The sequence below is a fragment of the Leuresthes tenuis genome, unplaced genomic scaffold, assembly GCF_036924035.1.
Source record: "Leuresthes tenuis unplaced genomic scaffold, fLeuTen1.0.hap1 SCAF_6, whole genome shotgun sequence".
In the NCBI taxonomy this organism is placed as follows: Eukaryota; Metazoa; Chordata; class Actinopteri; order Atheriniformes; family Atherinopsidae; genus Leuresthes; species Leuresthes tenuis.
In genome coordinates this window covers 29602238-29615895 of record NW_027325360.1, presented here as the reverse complement: position 1 = coordinate 29615895, position 13658 = coordinate 29602238, and the positions used below count along the sequence as shown (strand labels likewise).

General features: G+C 42.1%; 3 non-coding genes across 3 annotated transcripts; 1 reads left to right on the top strand and 2 right to left on the bottom strand.

The window, feature by feature from the left end:
• The first annotated feature begins 2745 nt into the window (after positions 1–2745).
• LOC140310619 (U5 spliceosomal RNA) lies at positions 2746–2859 on the top strand. Its single transcript, XR_011916672.1, has one exon. It is a non-coding gene; the product is annotated as a U5 spliceosomal RNA (small nuclear RNA).
• A 3271-nt stretch (positions 2860–6130) lies between these two features.
• LOC140310467 (U2 spliceosomal RNA) lies at positions 6131–6314 on the bottom strand. Its single transcript, XR_011916535.1, has one exon. It is a non-coding gene; the product is annotated as a U2 spliceosomal RNA (small nuclear RNA).
• Positions 6315–6622: 308 nt separating this feature from the next.
• On the bottom strand, positions 6623–6736 carry LOC140310543 (U5 spliceosomal RNA). Its single transcript, XR_011916601.1, has one exon. It is a non-coding gene; the product is annotated as a U5 spliceosomal RNA (small nuclear RNA).
• Positions 6737–13658: the final 6922 nt, after the last annotated feature.

Here is a 13658-nt window from a genome sequence, read left to right as displayed (position 1 = left end):
TTTACAAACCATGGTCGGACTTTCACACCTTTTAGTAGCCGAACAACTCCGCTCCCGCTATTGATTGTGTACAGTCGGGTATTTTAACCTTTTCTTACCCGCTTTTTACCAACTATGGTTGGACATTCACACCTTCTTACAGCAGAACACCTCCGCTCCCTGTTTTGATTATGTATGGTTTGACATTCGCACCTTCTCTCACCCGCCTTTTACTATGGTCGGCCATTCACAGCTTCCTCTCCACCATACTTGTATGGTGGGATATTCACACCCACTTCCATCCGAAGACCTCCGCCCCCACTTTTGTTGATATTTAGTCGGTCATTCGCACCTTACCCGCTTTTGGCAAACTATGGCCTTCTTGCAGCCGAACACCTCTGATCTCGCTTTTGATGATGTAAGGTTGGGCATTCAGACCTTGCTTCACCTGCTTTTCACCAAATATAGTCGGACATTCACACCTTCTTGCAGCCAAACGCTTCCGCTTTTAGTGTTCTATGAGGCATTCACATATTTTTTTTCACCGTATTTTATAGATTATGGTTGGAAATTCTCACCCACTCTCATCCGAAGACCTCTCCTCCCGCTTTTGTTAATATATAGTCGGGCATTCGAACCTTTTCTTACCCGCTTTTTACAAATTATGGTCGAACATTCACTCCTACTTGCAGCTGAATACTTCCGCTCCACCTTTTAGGTATGTATGGTTGGCATTTGCACCTCTTTTTATACTGATTGCTGAAGATTAAGTTGTTCTTTCTCAAACTACAAATTTTTTTAATTGTTGAAACTTGATTTGAAGTGGATAAATAAGGAGGACAAACAGTTTTAAGTCAGGCTGATAGAAGGAATTAATTTTATAGCAAAATCTGTATTTCGTCATATGTCGAGAGATGCTTATTGCTGAAGAATTTCTTTCTCATTCTACAAAGTACAACGTTGTTTATCGTTGAAACTTGATTAGACATGAATAAATATGAAGGACAAAGCAGTCTTAACTTGGTTTGAGTTAATGAATTCGTTTTATAGGAGAATCCGAATTCGTGCATAACTCATAAAATAGAGCTTATTTTCGGATTCCTGAAGAATGAGTCTGGTTCTTTCTCATAATACAAAGTTTGTTGTTTATTGTTGAAACTTCATCAGAAGTGAAGAAATAAATGAATGCCTATCAACAAATGTGGGATCTAAACTCTAGTGCTTCCTCTAAAATAATTTCCTTTCTCAATTTAGAAATGTGTGTGTGTAAGTCACAACACCCGTGACACCAAAACGGCTTTCTTTTCTCTACACTCTGCACTATGAGCACACACACCAAATCAGAAAGGCTTTTTTCTCTCTTTTCTACATTATGGACTGTGGGGACACAAAACCGCTCTCTCTCTTTTTTTTTTTTATCGTGTGCCAGGGCGTTGTCTCACGTATTAGATTATGCTTAAGATACGAATGGGTTTATCAGTCACATCAGAATCCATACATACTGATCCTCCCGTAATAAAATGGTCGGATCTTATCAAACACACTTTGTTTCGTGTGACAATCAAGTCAGCGAAACAGCGTATACACGTCAAGACACTGAATCAAGTTTGCCACAAAAACTCATAAGTTTGGCAGTATTGCTCTGCCGTCAGCAATCATACACCCATTTTATTTTCGTGAGACATGTGCAAGCACCTGTTCATCTACTGTTCTATCACTATGAATTAGTGATCTATTATCAATAAGGATACTTCTACAACTACTATCAAAGTATGTCCAGACTTCTTATGTTGTCAGTTGCTATATATGAATAAGTGGGTAGCTACTGACAAGCATTAAGCATGTCACACAACCCTAACATATAACATTTCAGGACACACCACACAGTTAACAACCACAGTGAAGCGTGTCAAAGCCCAAACATGTAACATTCAACAGGACACTTACACAACACATTCAAATCAAACAGTCAGACAACATACAAGAACATATACCCCAGCCGGCATTGCTCCCTGCCTATTTTCGTACAGCACACTATGTGTGCGCACACCTTTATTCACAAATTCTTCAACTTATACTCTTTTACCGAAGCTGCTACAGCTCGATTGGCCGAATACCCTTTGATCCTATTTCGGTGAATTTGACATCTGCCTTACATATAACAGATTAGCGGTTTAGCAGTTTTAATTTAGTTTGAGTGAAGGAATTCATTTTATAGCAAAATCCGAAATCGTGAAGAACTCATGAAAGTAAGCTTATTCTCGGATTCCTGAAACTTTAGATTTGCTCTTTCTTTTACTGCAAAGTACAACGTTGTTTTTTTTGTTTAAATCTTTCTAGACATGGTAAATATTAAGGACAAAGCAGTTTTCACATAGTTTGAGTGAAGGAATTCATTTTATAGATAAAATCCCAAGAGTCTGCTGAGAAAAGAGAGTGAATGCGAAGTAGACTTTAACACGGCTATGGGAGCGAGCCGAGTGTGGGCTAACCGGGAGAATTGCTTGAAAGAAACGCGACACCGAATGAGCGATCAGAACAAAGCCTCAATACGGGATTCTCGTGGTGTTTTTGTTGCTGCCTTGTCTTTTGCACAGAGTAAAAGACAAGGCAGCCATCGAATAGGGCCCGATTGTTCCTGGTTGGTCAGCCGAGGAGCAAGGGGGGGGGGGGGGGGAGCAAGCGTCTCAACCAAGCAAAGCTCACCATGGGGAAGGTGGCTATGCCAACTAGCCTGATGCCCTGCTCCCGCAGTGACGGATAATCGTACTCTGGTTTCTCTTCATAACGTACAAGTCTTTCGCCTTTTACTAAAGATTTCTGTGGAGAGCAGCACTAATGAGTTGTTTCTATTTTTGGCAGGCTTTACCTTTGCGGGTGAAGCCCTTTCTGTCTGTGCAAAAGAAATCTTCTTACTGTGCAGAGTGACTTCTCTGAGTAGAGTCGCCTTACTTGTTGCGACTGTGCCGATGTTCGAAGCTGGAGTGCAAAGTTGTTGCTTGAATGGTGCTTGCTGGAGCGTGCGGGAGTGCAAAGTTATACCATTTAAAAGGGCTGAAGAGTGCTCAGTGCAGCGGGTGGGCGACACTCTGGCCACCTTGAAAACCGAGGTTACATCCACTAGCAGGGGCAGCCCAAGTTCTGCCGCAAGTGTGGTGAGCATGGGCACCTGGTTGAGGCTTGTACCAAGGTGTTATGTGGGAAGAGCAGAGAAATTGGGCAAACTTTTGGAGAGTGTCCAAATGGCAGGAAATGTAATCTCTGTGGAGAATTAAATCACCTCTTCAGAGATTGCCCTAAATCTTTTGCCAACAAATTAAAGACGGTAAAGCCACAGTCAAGCCAACAAAGAGAAGGACCAAAGGTGGCAGTTGGTGAACAAAGTGAAGAGGTTGACCCAATAAATTCAAACTTCCCGCCAAAAGCTTGGATTGGAAGTGAGGAGCAAAAAGGGGAGGGGTCTGTAGAGGCCTCACCACTCAGTGTTGAAGTCTGTGAGAATTCACAGGCAGAGGGTGGAGCTACGCTAAATGAGGAGGAAGAGCAGACAGGTGAGTCTAGTGAAGATACTCACCTCCCCGAAGGTCAACAGCCGAAGAGGACGGCATCTGAGCCTCTGATTCCCCAGTGGTATCAGAGAAGAGGGGAAGGGTTAGGTCCCTTTCAGACAGTTCTTCAGTGGAAGAACCTAGAGTCTTCCCCTCCGACTCACCAAATGAGGTCTCCTTTTTAACTTCAGCTCTGCAATCAACCCCCAGGGACTCAAAGTTAAATGCAACATTGCGTCAGAGGCCAACACCGAGAGTCCGAAAAGGAAATATAGATCACCCTACTCACTTTTCACCTAAAGAAATGAAGGAAGAGCTAGTTTCCCAAGAAATAACCTGTGTGTAATTTGTTTTGATAACTTAGAAAAACGAAAATGACATACCTACTTTCCTTTATGCTTTTAATGGTTCTCACCTTCTCAACACTAAATGTGAGAAGTGTGAAATCAAAGACAAGAGCCCAGAGTATTTTATCCTTCTTAGACTCCATAAAATCAGATGTGTTTTTAATACAAGAATGTGGACTACCTTTTTTAAAAAACCATAGACAATGGGAGGAAATGTGGCCCCATTTATCGATATGGAGTGGCTCAAATCAAAATAAAAATGATGGTGTGGCCATTCTAATTAAAAATCCGCATGTTCTGGTGAAAGGTAGCACAGTGGTGAGAGACGGACGGGCACTTTTAGCACACTTGAATTTTATGGGGCAAGACTTTAACCTCTTAAATATTTATGGTTTCAATGGAAAAAATGAAAGGTATGACCTTTTAGAAGATATACAGCTTTACATGCTAGGGCAAGTACCTTTAGTTGTAGGAGGGGGTTTTAACTGTATCTTGAGCAGGAAAGATAGAAAAAGAGCAGGGGTAGATTTTAAAGTGGATAAGACTTCGATTTTACTTCAGGGCATATGCAGGGATTTTAAGCTTACTGACTGTTTTAAAACCATGCATCCCAGAGAGGAGGGCTTCACCTGGTTTAGTCATGATGGCACCAGAGCCTCTCGCATTGATTATTTCTTTACTAGAGATTGCCCACCCACTGATGTTAGATTAACCCCTGTTTTCTTTTCAGACCACCTTATGCTCTCCTGCACCCTTTCACCCCCTTCTGGTGTGACGGTAGGAAGTGGTCTGTGGAAACTCAACTGTTCCCTGTTGGAGGATGAAATCATAGTCAGTCAGTACAGGGAATGTTATAAAGAGTGGCAGACCCTTCAAGACCTCTACGAAACACATGCACAATGGTGGGAAATGGTGAAGGAAACGACCCAGACTTTTTTTAAACAGCAAGGTAAACGTAAAAAAAGGAAAGAGAATAGATGTATGATGGGACTACATAAACGCTTACAGCGCTACTTTAAACTAAATCAGTGTGGCATAGACTTTAAAGAAGAAATCAAAGATGTCAAAAAGGAAATGTCAGTTTCAGCAGAAATAAAGAGTAAAGGAATTTTTGTAAGAAGCAGGGAGCAGGAAATTGAGGAAGGTGAAAAATAAAGAAAGTTATAAATAAAAAGGAGTGTATTCAAAATCTAAAAAGAGAAGATGGGTTTTTAACAAAATCCACACAAGAGATGATTGAAACTGTACATACCTTTTATAGTAACATGTACAAAGAGAAACCAGTGCACTTGGAAACATCGGCAGAAATCTTAAAATTCGTTGACAAAACCGTAAAAGAGAATGCACACTTGACACAGAATTTTACTGCTTTAGAGTTAAAAAAATGCCTAACAGGTTTTAAGAGAAGTCGAGCTCCGGGTTTAGACGGGCTTCCTGCAGAATTCTATCTGACCTATTGGGACCTTTTATCATCAGACATTTTAGATGTTTTTAAAGATTTTGAAAAACTCGACCGACTGCCTGACAGTTTTAGAGTGGGAATAGTGACTCTACTTTATAAAAAAAATGATAAGACTGACCTAAAGAATTGGAGGCCCATCACACTTTTAAACTTTGACTGTAAACTTTTTAGCAAGGTTTTAGCGACACGGATGTCCTCTGTTTTAGAGGAGGTAATTCACCCAGACCAAACTTGTGCCATCTCAGGGAGACAACTCACCGACAGCCTCGTACTGATTCGAGACATCATTGATTACGCTAGAGACAGAAACACCCGGCTTGTCATCTTAAATTTAGACTTTGAAAAAGCATTTGATCGGGTCTCGCATCAATATCTCTTTCAGGTGTTGCAGCCATCGAAAAGGGCCCGATTGTTCCTACTTGGTGAGCTTTGCTTGGTTGAGACGCTTGCCCCCCCCCCCCCCCCCCCCCCCCCCCCCCCCCCCCCCCGCTCCTCGGCTGACCAAGTAGAAACAATCTATTCGATGGCTGCCTTGTCTTTTACTCTGTGCAAAAGACAAGGCAGCCACAAACACCACGGGAACACCGTATTGAGGCTTTGTTCTGACCACTCATTCGGTGTCGCGTTTCTTTCAAGCAATTCTCCCGGTTAGCCCGCACTCGGCTCGCTCCCAGAGCCGTGTTAAAGTCCACTTCGCATTCACTCTCTTTTCTCAGCAGATTAAAAGAAAGTTTCATCTTGGGCTCCCTGAAACTTCCATCCTGCACCGCTGTTTGCTTTTTCACAAGAGCAGAGGAGAGCGCATCGTTCCCAGCGGCACTGCAGTACCGGGTCGAGGCTTGGAGTGAACGGAGCAAGCTTCTTTTTCAACTCCTATTCTTAAAAATCCATTTAATATGTTGTCCTCGTATAGAGGACATATTAAACTGATAAGAACAGATACTACACTTGATCTTAGCCAAAAGGCCGAGAAGCGATAACTGTCCACTGTTTCAGGTCCGAGGGCCCTTGCTGGCACAATGCGCACTTGTAGCAATGTTCTTTTTATGGCCATAGGTGGCCAGAGTGTCACGTTGCACCTCCGCCCACCCGCTGCACTGAGCACTCTTCAGCCCTTTTAAATGGTATAACTTTGCACTCCCGCATGCTCCAGCAAGCACCATTCAAGCAACAACTTTGAACTCCAGCTTCGAACATCGGCACAGTCGCAACAAGTAAGGCGACTCTACTCAGAGAAGTCACTCTGCAAAGTAGCAAGATTTCTTTTGCACAGACAGAAAGGGCTTCACCCGCAAAGGTAAAGCCTGCCAATAATAGAAACAACTCATTAGTGCTGCTCTCCACGGAAGTCTTTAGTAAAAGGCGAAAGACTTGTATGTTATGAAGAGAAACCAGAGTACGATTATCCGTCACTGCGGGAGCAGGGCATCAGGCTAGTTGGTATAGCCACCTTCCCCATGGTGAGCTTTGCTTGGTTGAGACGCTTGCCGGTTAGCCCACACTCGGCTCACTCCCATAGCCGTGTTAAAGTCTACTTCGCATTCACTCTCTTTTCTCAGCAGACTCTTGGGATTTTATCTATAAAATGAATTCCTTCACTCAAACTATGTGAAAACTGCTTTGTCCTTAATATTTACCATGTCTAGAAAGATTTAAACAAAAAAAACAACGTTGTACTTTGCAGTAAAAGAAAGAGCAAATCTAAAGTTTCAGGAATCCGAGAATAAGCTTACTTTCATGAGTTCTTCACGATTTCGGATTTTGCTATAAAATGAATTCCTTCACTCAAACTAAATTAAAACTGCTAAACCGCTAATCTGTTATATGTAAGGCAGATGTCAAATTCACCGAAATAGGATCAAAGGGTATTCGGCCAATCGAGTTGTAGCAGCTTCGGTAAAAGAGTATAAGTTGAAGAGTTTGTGAATAAAGGTGTGCGCACACATAGTGTGCTGTACGAAAATAGGCAGGGAGCAATGCCGGCTGGGGTATATGTTCTTGTATGTTGTCTGCCTGTTTGATTTGAATGTGTTGTGTAAGTGTCCTGTTGAATGTTACATGTTTGGGCTTTGACACGCTTCACTGTGGTTGTTAACTGTGTGGTGTGTCCTGAAATGTTATATGTTTGGGCTGTGTGACATGCTTAATGCTTGTCAGTAGCTACCCACTTATTCATATATAGCAACTGACAACATAAGAAGTCTGGACATACTTTGATAGTAGTTGTAGAAGTATCCTTATTGATAATAGATCACTAATTCATAGTGATAGAACAGTAGATGAACAGGTGCTTGCACATGTCTCACGAAAATAAAATGGGTGTATGATTGCTGACGGCAGAGCAATACTGCCAAACTTATGAGTTCTTGTGGCAAACTTGATTCAGTGTCTTGACGTGTATACGCTGTTTTGCTGACTTGATTGTCACAAGAAACAAAGTGTGTTTGATAAGATCCGACCATTTTATTACGGGAGGATCAGTATGTATGGATTCTGATGTGACTGATAAACCCATTCGTATCTTAAGCATAATCTAATACGTGAGACAACGCCCTGGCACACGATAAAAAAAAAAAAGAGAGAGAGCGGTTTTGTGTCCCCACAGTCCATAATGTAGAAAAGAGAGAAAAAAGCCTTTCTGATTTGGTGTGTGTGCTCATAGTGCAGAGTGTAGAGAAAAGAAAGCCGTTTTGGTGTCACGGGTGTTGTGACTTACACACACACATTTCTAAATTGAGAAAGGAAATTATTTTAGAGGAAGCACTAGAGTTTAGATCCCACATTTATTGATAGGCATTCATTTATTTCTTCACTTCTGATGAAGTTTCAACAATAAACAACAAACTTTGTATTATGAGAAAGAACCAGACTCATTCTTCAGGAATCCGAAAATAAGCTCTATTTTATGAGTTATGCACGAATTCGGATTCTCCTATAAAACGAATTCATTAACTCAAACCAAGTTAAGACTGCTTTGTCCTTCATATTTATTCATGTCTAATCAAGTTTCAACGATAAACAACGTTGTACTTTGTAGAATGAGAAAGAACTTCTTCAGCAATAAGCATCTCTCGACATATGACGAAATACAGATTTTGCTATAAAATTAATTCCTTCTATCAGCCTGACTTAAAACTGTTTGTCCTCCTTATTTATCCACTTCAAATCAAGTTTCAACAATTAAAAAAAATTTGTAGTTTGAGAAAGAACAACTTAATCTTCAGCAATCAGTATAAAAAGAGGTGCAAATGCCAACCATACATACCTAAAAGGTGGAGCGGAAGTATTCAGCTGCAAGTAGGAGTGAATGTTCGACCATAATTTGTAAAAAGCGGGTAAGAAAAGGTTCGAATGCCCGACTATATATTAACAAAAGCGGGAGGAGAGGTCTTCGGATGAGAGTGGGTGAGAATTTCCAACCATAATCTATAAAATACGGTGAAAAAAAATATGTGAATGCCTCATAGAACACTAAAAGCGGAAGCGTTTGGCTGCAAGAAGGTGTGAATGTCCGACTATATTTGGTGAAAAGCAGGTGAAGCAAGGTCTGAATGCCCAACCTTACATCATCAAAAGCGAGATCAGAGGTGTTCGGCTGCAAGAAGGCCATAGTTTGCCAAAAGCGGGTAAGGTGCGAATAACCGACTAAATATCAACAAAAGTGGGGGCGGAGGTCTTCGGATGGAAGTGGGTGTGAATATCCCACCATACAAGTATGGTGGAGAGGAAGCTGTGAATGGCCGACCATAGTAAAAGGCGGGTGAGAGAAGGTGCGAATGTCAAACCATACATAATCAAAACAGGGAGCGGAGGTGTTCTGCTGTAAGAAGGTGTGAATGTCCAACCATAGTTGGTAAAAAGCGGGTAAGAAAAGATTAAAATACCCGACTGTACACAATCAATAGCGGGAGCGGAGTTGTTCGGCTACTAAAAGGTGTGAAAGTCCGACCATGGTTTGTAAAAAGCGGGTAAGAAAAGGTGCGAATGCCCGACAATGTATGATCAAAAGAGGGAGTGGAGGTTTTCGGCTTCAAGAAGGTCTGAATGTCCAACCATAATTTGTAAAAACCGGGGAAGAAAAGGCTCGAAAGCCCGACTATACACCATCAAAAGTGGGAGCGGAGGTGTTCAGCTGCAAGACGGTCTGAATGTCCATCAATAATTGCTAGAAAACATGAAAGAAAATTTTCGAATATCAAACTGCACGAAGGCCTAACCATACATCATCAAAAGAGGGAGCGGAGGTGTTCCGCTGTAAGACGGTGTGAATGTCCGACCATAGATGGTAAAAAGCGGGTAATAAAAGGTTAAATTACCCGACTGTACACAATCAAAAGAGGGAGCGGAGTTGTTCAGCTAAGAGAAGGTGTGAAAGTCCGACCTTGGTTTGTAAAAAGCGGGTAAGAAAAGGTTCGTATGCCCGAATATACACCATCAAGAGCGGAAGCGTAGGTGTTCGGCTGCAAGAAGGTGTGAACGTCCGACCAAAGTTTGTAAAAAGCAGTTAAGAAAAGGTTCGAATATCTAACCAAACATAATCAAAAGCGGGAGCAGAGCTTTTCGACTGGAAGTAGGTGTGAATGTCAGATCATAATTTGCAAAAAGCTGATGAGAAAGGGTGAGAATGCCCGACTATACACCATCAAATGCGGTAGCGGAGTTGTTCGGCTGTGAGTAGGTGTGAATCTCCAACCATAATTGCTGAAAAATGTGTTAGAAAAGGTAAAAATGCCGGTCCATACATAATCAAAATCGGGAGAGGTGGTGTTCAGCTGCAAGAAGGTCTAAATGTCCATCAATAATTGCTAGAAAACATGAAAGAAAATTTTCGAAAATCAAACCACACATGATCATAAGTGGGAGCGGAGGTGTTCTGCTGTAAGAAGGTGTGAATGTCCAACCATAGTTGGTAAAAAGCGGGTAAGAAAAGATTAAAATACCCGACTGTACACAATCAATAGCGGGAGCGGAGTTGTTCGGCTACTAAAAGGTGTGAAAGTCCGACCATGGTTTGTAAAAAGCGGGTAAGAAAAGGTGCGAATGCCCGACAATGTATGATCAAAAGAGGGAGTGGAGGTTTTCGGCTTCAAGAAGGTCTGAATGTCCAACCATAATTTGTAAAAACCGGGGAAGAAAAGGCTCGAAAGCCCGACTATACACCATCAAAAGTGGGAGCGGAGGTGTTCAGCTGCAAGACGGTCTGAATGTCCATCAATAATTGCTAGAAAACATGAAAGAAAATTTTCGAATATCAAACTGCACGAAGGCCTAACCATACATCATCAAAAGAGGGAGCGGAGGTGTTCCGCTGTAAGACGGTGTGAATGTCCGACCATAGATGGTAAAAAGCGGGTAATAAAAGGTTAAATTACCCGACTGTACACAATCAAAAGAGGGAGCGGAGTTGTTCAGCTAAGAGAAGGTGTGAAAGTCCGACCTTGGTTTGTAAAAAGCGGGTAAGAAAAGGTTCGTATGCCCGAATATACACCATCAAGAGCGGAAGCGTAGGTGTTCGGCTGCAAGAAGGTGTGAACGTCCGACCAAAGTTTGTAAAAAGCAGTTAAGAAAAGGTTCGAATATCTAACCAAACATAATCAAAAGCGGGAGCAGAGCTTTTCGACTGGAAGTAGGTGTGAATGTCAGATCATAATTTGCAAAAAGCTGATGAGAAAGGGTGAGAATGCCCGACTATACACCATCAAATGCGGTAGCGGAGTTGTTCGGCTGTGAGTAGGTGTGAATCTCCAACCATAATTGCTGAAAAATGTGTTAGAAAAGGTAAAAATGCCGGTCCATACATAATCAAAATCGGGAGAGGTGGTGTTCAGCTGCAAGAAGGTCTAAATGTCCATCAATAATTGCTAGAAAACATGAAAGAAAATTTTCGAAAATCAAACCACACATGATCATAAGTGGGAGAGGAGGTGTTCAGCTGCAAGAAGGTGTGAATGTCCACCCATAATACCTGAAAAATGGGTAAAAAAAAGGTGCGAATGCCCAACCATACATCATCAAAAGCAGGAGTGCATGTGTTCGGCTACAAGAAGGTGTGAACGTCCAACCAAAGTTTGTAAAAAGCAGTTAAGAAAAGGTTCGAATATCCAACCATACATAATCAAAAGCGGGAGCAGAGCTGTTCGACTGCAAGTAGGTGTGGATGTCAGATCATAATTTGCAAAAAGCTGATGAGAAAGGGTGAGAATGCCCGACTATACACCATCAAATGCGGTAGCGGAGTTGTTCGGCTGTGAGTAGGTGTGAATCTCCAACCATAATTGCTGAAAAATGTGTTAGAAAAGGTAAAAATGCCGGTCCATACATAATCAAAATCGGGAGAGGTGGTGTTCAGCTGCAAGAAGGTCTAAATGTCCATCAATAATTGCTAGAAAACATGAAAGAAAATTTTCGAAAATCAAACCACACATGATCATAAGTGGGAGAGGAGGTGTTCAGCTGCAAGAAGGTGTGAATGTCCACACATAATACCTGGAAAATGGGTAAAAAAAAGGTGCCAATGCCTAACCATACATCATCAAAAGCAGGAGTGCATGTGTTCGGCTACAAGAAGGTGTGAACGTCCAACCAAAGTTTGTAAAAAGCAGTTAAGAAAAGGTTCGAATATCCAACCATACATAATCAAAAGCGGGAGCAGAGCTGTTCGACTGCAAATAGGGGTGAATGTCAGATCATAATTTGGAAAAAGCTGATGAGAAAGGGTGAGAATGCCCGACTATACACCATCAAATGCGGGAGTGGAGTTGTTCGGCTTTGAGTAGGTGTGAATCTCCGACCATAATTGCTGAAAAATGTGTTAGAAAAGGTAAGAATGCCGGTCCATACATCATCAAAAGCGAGAGAGGTTGTGTTCGGCTGCAAGTAGGTGTGAATGTCCAGCCATAATTACTCACAAACGGGTAAGAAAAGGTAGTATTGCCAGACCATATATGATCAAAACAGGGAGCAGAGGTGGTTCAGCTGCAAGAAGGTTTGAATGTCCGACTAAAGTTCAAATATATTAACAAAAGCGGGAGGAGAGGTCTTCGGATGAGAGTGGTTGAAAATTTCCAACCATAATGTATAAAATGCGGTGAAAAAAAGGTGTGATAGAACACTAAAAGGTGGAGCGGAAGTGTTCGGCTGCAAGAAGGTGTGAATGTCCGACTATATTTGGTGAAAAGCAGGTGAAGCAAGGTCTGAATGCCCAACCTTACATCATCAAAAGCGAGATCAGAGGTGTTTGGCTGCAAGAAGGCCATAGTTTGCCAAAAGCGGGTAAGGTGCGAATGACCGACTAAATATCAACAAAAGTGGGGGCGGAGGTCTTCGGATGCAGGTGGGTGTGAATATCCCACCATACAAGTATGGTGGAGAGGAAGCTGTGAATGGCCGACCATAGTAAAAGGCGAGTGAGAGAAGGTGCGAATGTCAAACCTTACATAATCAAAACAGGGAGCGGAGGTGTTCTGCTGTAAGAAGGTGTGAATGTCCAACCATAGTTGGTAAAAAGCGGATAAGAAAAGGTTAAAATACCCGACTGTACACAATCAATAGCGGGAGCGGATTAGTTCGGCTACTAAAAGGTGTGAAAGTCCGACCATGGTTTGTAAAAAGCGGGTAAGAAAAGGTGCGAATGTCCGACAATGTATGATCAAAAGAGGGAGTGGAGGTTTTCGGCTGCAAGAAGGTCTGAATGTCCAACCATAATTTGTAAAAACCGGGGAGGAAAAGGCTCGAAAGCCCGACTATACACCATCAAAAGTGGGAGCGGAGGTGTTCAGCTGCAAGACGGTCTGAATGTCCATCAATAATTGCTAGAAAACATGAAAGAAAATTTTCGAATATCAAACTGCACATGATCATAAGCGGGAGAGGAGGTGTTCAGCTGCAAGAAGGTGTGAATGTCTACCCATAATTACTGAAAAATGGGTAAGAAAAGGTGCGAATGCCTAACCATACATCATCAAAAGAGGGAGCGGAGGTGTTCCGCTGTAAGACGGTGTGAATGTCCGACCATAGATGGTAAAAAGTGGGTAAGAAAAGGTTAAATTACCCGACTGTACACAATCAAAAGAGGGAGCGGAGTTGTTCAGCTAAGAGAAGGTGTGAAAGTCCGACCTTGGTTTGTAAAAAGCGGGTAAGAAAAGGTGCGAATGTCCGACAATGTATGATCAAAAGAGAGAGCGGAGGTTTTCGGATATAAGAAGGTTTGAATGTCCCACCATAGTTTGTAAAAAGCAGTTAAGAAAAGGTTCGAATATCCAACCATACATAATCAAAAGCGGGAGCAGAGCTGTTCGACTGGAAGTAGGTGTGAATGTCAGA